Consider the following 7,552-nt stretch of genomic DNA (forward strand, 5'->3'; position numbering starts at 1 on the left):
GCCTCACAGTCCAAATGGAGTTTACCCCTGATGAAAGGTAGAAATGGAGAACCTCAGGAGGTTGCTGAGTCGGCACATGATTGAGGAAGGCACTACTGAAAATGATACATCTAGTAGAGTGGGCTCAAGGCAGGGACACTTTAAGCAGAGAGCCAGGTAAGGAGCTTCCTGGAGAAAGCCAGATTTAAAGTGGTGCATCTGGACTAGGTGGTAGCAGACGGAATGCATGAGATGGGCTCAAAAGTGTTTCCATGGAAGAATCATGAGTCTGTGCTGAGTGGCTGATGCCTGGCTGGGAATGGAAGAAGTTAGGGAAAGGATGCTTTCCAGGGGGTGTTAAAGGAATGGCAAATCACCACCTCCACACAGCCTCCTGCAGCCTCCTCATCCCCATGTCATGCTGGGAAGTTCCACTGTGAGAAGTTGTTGTTGTTTGTTTTTAAGATTTTATTTATATGCTTGAGAGAGAGAAAGAGAGCATGAGCAGTGGGGAGGGGTAGAGGGAGAGAAGAGAAGCAGATTCCCCGCTGAGCAGGGAACCAATGCAAGGCCCATTCTCAGGACTCAGGAGATGAAGACCTGAGCTGAAGGCAGATGCTTAACTGACTGAGCCACTCAGGCACTCCTTCACTGTGAGAATTTGTTTTATCGCCCTTACAACACGCCTTCGAACAAAGAGGAATTTTTGCTAAGAAGTACTACCCAATGAATTGCATTCATTAGAGATAAGATACTTCCTGAAAAGGATACTGGAAATGAACCTAGAGCCACAGTGGGCATCCAAGAGAAGCTTGGACCCCACACACAGCCTTGACAGTCTACAGAAGAGAGACCACTGAAGGATGATGCCTGCGATAAGCAGAATGAACATTCCCTGGAATGGATGAAAATAGTAATTTTAAAAAGATTTTCTTTCTTTCTTTCTTTTCTTTCTTTCTTTCTTTCTTTCTTTCTTTCTTTCTTTCTTTCTTTCTTTCTTCATGAGAAACACACACAGAGAGAGAGCAGAGACATAGGAAGAGGGAGAAGCAGACTCCCTCCAGGGAGTCTGATCTGGGACTCAATCCCAGGACCCCAGGGTCACAACCTGAGCCAGAGGCAGATGCTCAACCACTGAGCTACCCAGGTGCCCCAAAAATAGTAATTAAAAAAAAAAAAAACAGAAATTGAAGGAGAAAGCACAGACTTTAGGGACTATAGGGAAAACTCTAGAAATCACTGTTTATTTCCTTCTATCACTAACAACAGAAACAGATTTTTATCAGAACAGAGCACTGTCCTTTCTACTGTCTCATCATTCTAGAAGCCTGGAGAAAATCCAGGCTAGATAGCCATACTGAGATATACATGACAAACAATAAACTGCCTATATTTAATATATGCCATTTGATAAATTTTGGCATAAACACCCAGGAAACCATCACAGCAATCCACATCATAAACGTATCTATCAACCCCAATAAAATCTGTTTTTGAGAATTACTGAGAAATCTCCAACCAGAAAGAGATCGTTGAAGCCCCCTTGCTTTGCAGATGAGGAAATGAGGCGCCAGAGGGGAAGTGACTTACACAAAGCCCTGGATCAGGGCTGATCAGAGGTGGGGCAGACATGAGGAACTCCATGCTCAGATCATGGGTCACCATTCTGACACTGTCCTGTCCTGCTATCCCAGGTAATTCCACTCTGCTCTAGGAAAAGACTGTTTTAGACCAAATGCTTCTTTATCAATCTATCAGTGGGGAAGCTATAATTTAGAAAGAGAAAGATGATAGCTCTCTTTAGAAAAGGCTCTAATGGCATGTTACTTCCTATTAAGGATGATGTTAGGCACACTTCCCACTTTTGCCCTTTAACCCCAGGAAGTGAGCGGCCTGATAGCAGGGAGAGTGGGGATTAAACCCTCCAACAGAGTTTCCAGACTCCAGAGTCCTTCAAAATCAAAACTCTGAATGCTTTGGCATGTAGAAACATAACTATTCATAGTAAAAGACTCCTACTGCTCTGTTAGTACACTCTTAATGACGAATTTCAGAATATTCTAAATTACATAGACTTCTGGACTCTGACCAAGAAATACACAAAATTATCACATCTGAAAAAAATGTGCTCCAAATGTCCATCAACCAAACTTTCAACCAGATTTTCCATCAGAGGAAGATGAATTTGATACAAGTTGCTTGCTTCTCTGGCACTCATGAATGGGCAACTTTAAAACCGTATGGTAGGGATCCCTGAGTGGCGCAGTGGTTTGGCGCCTGCCTTTGGCCCAGGGCGCGATCCTGGAGACCCGGGATCGAATCCCACGTCGGGCTCCTGGTGCATGGAGCCTGCTTCTCCCTCTGCCTGTGTCTCTGCCTCTCTCTCTCTCTCTCTCTCTCTGTGACTATCGTAAAATAAATAAAGAAAAATAAAAATAAAACCGTATGGTATTTATTGCTTTGTTTGGACAAATACACCATGATTATATAAGAAGGGAACATTGGGGCAGGTTGGGTGAAAGGTGGATAGGAACTCTCCCTACTGTCTCAGCCACTTTTCCTTAAATGTAAAATTGTCCCAAAAAATTACTCCAAAATAAAAAGCTTATTAAAAAAAAAATAGGGACGCCTGGGTTGCTCAGTGGTTGGGCCTCTGCCTTCAGCTCGAGGCATGATCCTGAGGTCCTGGGATAGAGTTCTGCGTCAGGCTTTCTGTAGGGATCCTGCTTCTCCCTCTGCCTATGTCTCTGCCTCTCTGTGTCTCTTATGAATAAATAAATAAAATCTTTAAAAATAAAAATAAGTAATAAAAAATTTTTAAATAAAACCTTTGGGAAGTCACATGCAAAAACAATGAAGAGGCAATGTAAAGTGGGAAATATTTCCAACTATTTATTTATTTGTTGCAGCATATATTTTAAAAGATTAATAACCTCATTATGTAGACAGCACTTAGAAAACTCTACAAGAAAGGATCTTGTAGAAAATAGACAATAAATCGGGGCTCCTGGCTGGCTCACTTGGGCAAGGGTGCAACTCTTGATCTTGGGGTTGTGAGTTTGAGCCCCATGCTGAGTGCGGAGATTACTTAAAAAAAAAAATCTGAAAAAAAGGAAAATGGACAATAACAAAAAAAGGGCACACACAAATATGGGACCAATTTTTTTAAATGTCTAATATCTCTAGTAACCAAAGAAATGCTATTTTTAAAAATGAGATGCTGTTTTGTTGTTTTTTTTTTTTTTAGCAATCAGGTTGGCAAAATTGTTGGTTTTTTTGGTGGTGGTAGATGCTTGTTTGCTGGCTTAAATTTTTACTACTACTCAGAACTGGTGAGGGTTTGGGTAAATGGGTACTGATGGACAAGTGTACACTGTTACAGCCTTCCAAGAGAGGGATTTCGCCATTGAAATCCAAAAACATATAGATCTGGACCTCTACACCTAGCATTATTGCAGTATTTCTCTGCCTTTAGTGCCTGCGGTTCTCAGTCACACTGCTTCAAAGAACAAAGAGGTAGACCACATGAAGAGCATGAAGAGTGGTGGGCAGCAAGGCGAAGTTTATTGAGCAAGAGTATAAAGCTCCCAGAAAGGGAGGAGGGCCCGAGAGGGTTGCCCCAGACTTTCCAAGTTTAGAGGTTTTTTATGAGCTCTTTTGCAGAACTATCTTAAGCGATTGGGTGTGCTGAGTCAGGCCAATCAGGGCTTTGGTTACATATCTGTCTACCTCTTAGGTTAATATCCACATGCCAATGGTCTTTTTCTGCTGACATCTGGGGGCTTCTGTCTTAAATGCCCCTTGCCTGTGATATTGACTAATGCTTTGTGGTTCATTGTCTTATTTTAGGACGTTTTGCAGAAGTCATTTCTGCAAAGGCCGCAGAGCAGAATGATAGTGTGATCCTGTCTAAGCTGCAAAACAGGATGTCAGTGCTGTTTTATTTTAGCTGTCCTGACTCCATATTTTCTTGTTGGGGACTCTGGCCCTGACTACCTAACTGTCCAACTAACTTCTAACAGTTCTACTTTTAGACATTTATCATTATGGATAGGCACAAAGATTTAACTCGTATTTATATTATTTCAAATGGTGAAATCCTAATGTCTTCTAATTAGCAATTGGTTTAATCAGGCAGAGCAAATCCACACCAACCAAAGATGAGGGGACCACTAAAAATCATGTTGTAGGTGAAGGGGATTAAGGGGTACAAACTTCGATTATAAAATAGATAAGTCACTGAGATGAAAGGTACAGCTAAAGAATATAGTCAATAATACTGTCTTCTTTAAATTGTATATTTATTTTAAGTAATTTCTTCAACCAATGTGGGATTCAAACTTATGACCCTGAGATCAAGGGTCCTTTGCTCTTCTGACTGAACCAACCACACGCCCCGAGAATATGATCAATAATATTGTAATAACATTGTATGATGACTACAGTTATGGTGAGCACAATGTAGAGAATTGTCGAATCACTATTTTATACACTTGAAACTAATGTAACATTGTATGTCAACTATACTTCAATAATAAAAATTTTAAAATAAATATTTTAATTTTTTTTAAGATTTTATTTATTCATTCATGAGAGACAGAGAGAGAGAGAGGCAGAGACACAAGGAGAGGGAGAAGCAGGCTCCATGCAGGAAGCCTGACGTGGGACTTGATCCCTGGTCTCCAGGATCAGGCTCTGGGCTGAAGGCAGCACTAAACCGCTGAGCCACCCCGGCTGCCCTAATTTTTATTTTTTTAAGATTTTATTTATTTATTTATGAGAGACACAGAGAGAGGCAGAGACATAGGCAGAGGGAGAAACAGGCTCCCTGCAGTGACCCCAATGCGGGACTCGATCCTAGGACCCCAGGATCACGACCTGAGCTGAAGGCAGACACTGAGCCACTGAGCCATGCAGGCACACCTTAATTTAATTTTTAAATGATGTTGTACAAGAATACTAAGGATATATAAGACATGGAAAGATATTCACAGAATATTAAGGTTTTTTTTTAGAAACCACTTACAAATAAGTACATATATACATACATACCACTTACAAAACAAAACACACAATCAAATTATATAGGGGGAAAAGTAAAAATTATATAGGAAGGAAATACCCTCAAAAATTAACCTAGTGATTTGGCTACAGAAATTGCCAAAAGTTCTGTGAGGTTAACAAGAATTTTAATTTTCTTCATTTTGCTTAAAATTTAAATAAAAGAAAGCAAGAACAGACCAAATTTCCCTCTGAGGTGGGATGGGAAACTACAGACCCCAGCATCTTTCCCTATACCTTGTTCTCAACTTGGCTTGGCATCCCTCTTGATACTGTGCTTACTAAGGTGGCTTTCCTTTTGGTCTTGAGTTCCTGATTTGAGTTCACTCTAATACTCCATTTTCTCACCTATGGGTGTCTTGGGCTCCCCAGAGCTCATCACCCTAGCAGCTCTCTGCTGCCCCCTCCTGCCACCAACAGACAACCATTGTGTGGACCCAGTAGGATCCAGTTTACACTGGGCACCCCCTTCTTCCGAAGACAGCCTTTGCTTACATCTAAAAGGGCATTACACAAATTCTTTTTTTATGTTAAGTCAGCTGGGGAGAACAGACAGACTCCATAAGTCATTTACTGTTTGCAACAACAAGCTCAAAAGACCTCTGGTACAATAACTATTTGTCCTTCCTCAGCTGGAAGTCAACAAAGCCACCCAATGCCAAACTATGAAGATTTGCTTTTTCACCCTTCTCTTTCTCCATTAGGTTCCCATCTATGGTAACCCCAGTTCAGGATCCACGAATGGATCCTTCATTTATGAAATATTTCCTACATGATCAGCATTGTTTAGTAATAGGGCTCCAAAGATTAATAAGATTTTATCAGCCAAGAGCTCAAGTCAATGTCTAGACCAGAACTGTCCAATAGACCTTCTATAATGATGGAAATGTTCTTCATCTGCACTGTCCAATAATGCAGCCACCAGCCACATGAGGATAATGACTACTTGAAATGTGACTAGTGACTAGTGCGACTGGAGAACTGAATGTTTAAATTTTATTTTAATTAATTTTAATTTTAATTTAAGAACTAAAACAGTGTAAAATATTTTTCCTTTAAACACACTTTAAGGGGGGCCTGGGTGGCTCAGTGATTGAACATCTGCCTTTTTTTTTTTTTTTTAATTCCTGAGAGAGAGAGAGAGAGAGAGAGAGAGGCAGAGACATAGGCAGAGGGAGAAGCAGGCTCCATGCAGGAAGCCTGACACAGGACTTGATCCTAGGTCTCCAGGATCAGGCCCTGGGCTGAAGGCCGTGCTAAACCACTGAGCCACCAGGGCTGCCTGAAAGTCTGCCTTCGGCTCAGGTCATGATCCCAGGACCCTTAACCAAGTGAGCTATCCTGGTGCCCCTTATTTTTGAGAGTGTGACATGATAAGTATATTCTGGGGAAAGCTGAATTGTATTCCACTATATGGATGTATTATAACTTATTTAGCCAATTATTTACAGCATCCAATTTTTCACTATTTCAAAGCATATTAGAAGGAACATTCTTCAGTACCTTTGTATATTTTTTATTTTTACTTTTTCCTGCTTCTAAAATAATATTTGCATAGTAAAAACATTCAAACATTATTGAAAACTATAACACAAAAAGTAACTACTTCTCATGTTGCCCACCTTCCCTTGTCCCAATCTTATCTCTGATGACTGTTACCAGTGGGGTATATATTTCACCAAAAAAAATTTCTGTATTTATATTAACCAGCTTATTTTCTCTTTTTACAAAACTTTAGACAGACCAGGGGCACTGGGGGAGCTCAGTGGTTGAACATCTGCCTTTGGCTCAGGTTGTGATCCCAGGGTTCTGGGATTGAGTTCTGCAGCAGGCTCCCTGTAGGGAGCCTTCTCCCTCTGCCTGTGTCTCTGTCTCTCTCTGTGTCCCTCATGAATAAATAAAATCTTTAAAAAAAAAAATTTTAGACAGACCATACATACTGTCCCACTTTTTAACATAAAAATATTGTTTGGGTGAAGGAGGTCAAAAGGTAAAAAGGATGGGGGCACCTGGGTGGCTCAGTGGTTGAGTGTCTTTGGCTTAGGTTGTGATCCTAAGGTCCTGTGATTGCGTCCCACATCGGGCTCCCTGCAGAGAGCCTGCTTCTCTCTCTGCCTATGTCTTTGCCGCTCTCTCTGTGTCTCTCATGAATAAATAACATCTTTAAAAAAATAAGAAAAAAATGCAGAAATTTTAAATTTAATTTAATTTAAATTAAATTAAAAATTTTAAATCGTATTCTAAAATTGTTTTTTAAAAAAGTGGATTGCCAAAAAAAAAAAAAAAAAAGAGTGGATTGCTGGGTCAGAGGATAACACTATGTGTAACTTTTTGAGGCTCTGCCGAAGTGTGTGCCCAACAGTTTTATAGACATTTTGGAAGACACAGAAGTAAAGATAATACCTCTTTTTAAAAAGTTCACAATTTACAGTGTATGAGGAGATTAGATAAACATGCATACATTAAAAATATAATTATAATTTAGCTTATAATTAAGAGCTAAACCATGTAG

Source organism: Vulpes vulpes, chromosome 7 (assembly GCF_048418805.1).
Source record: "Vulpes vulpes isolate BD-2025 chromosome 7, VulVul3, whole genome shotgun sequence".
In the NCBI taxonomy this organism is placed as follows: domain Eukaryota; kingdom Metazoa; phylum Chordata; class Mammalia; order Carnivora; family Canidae; genus Vulpes; species Vulpes vulpes.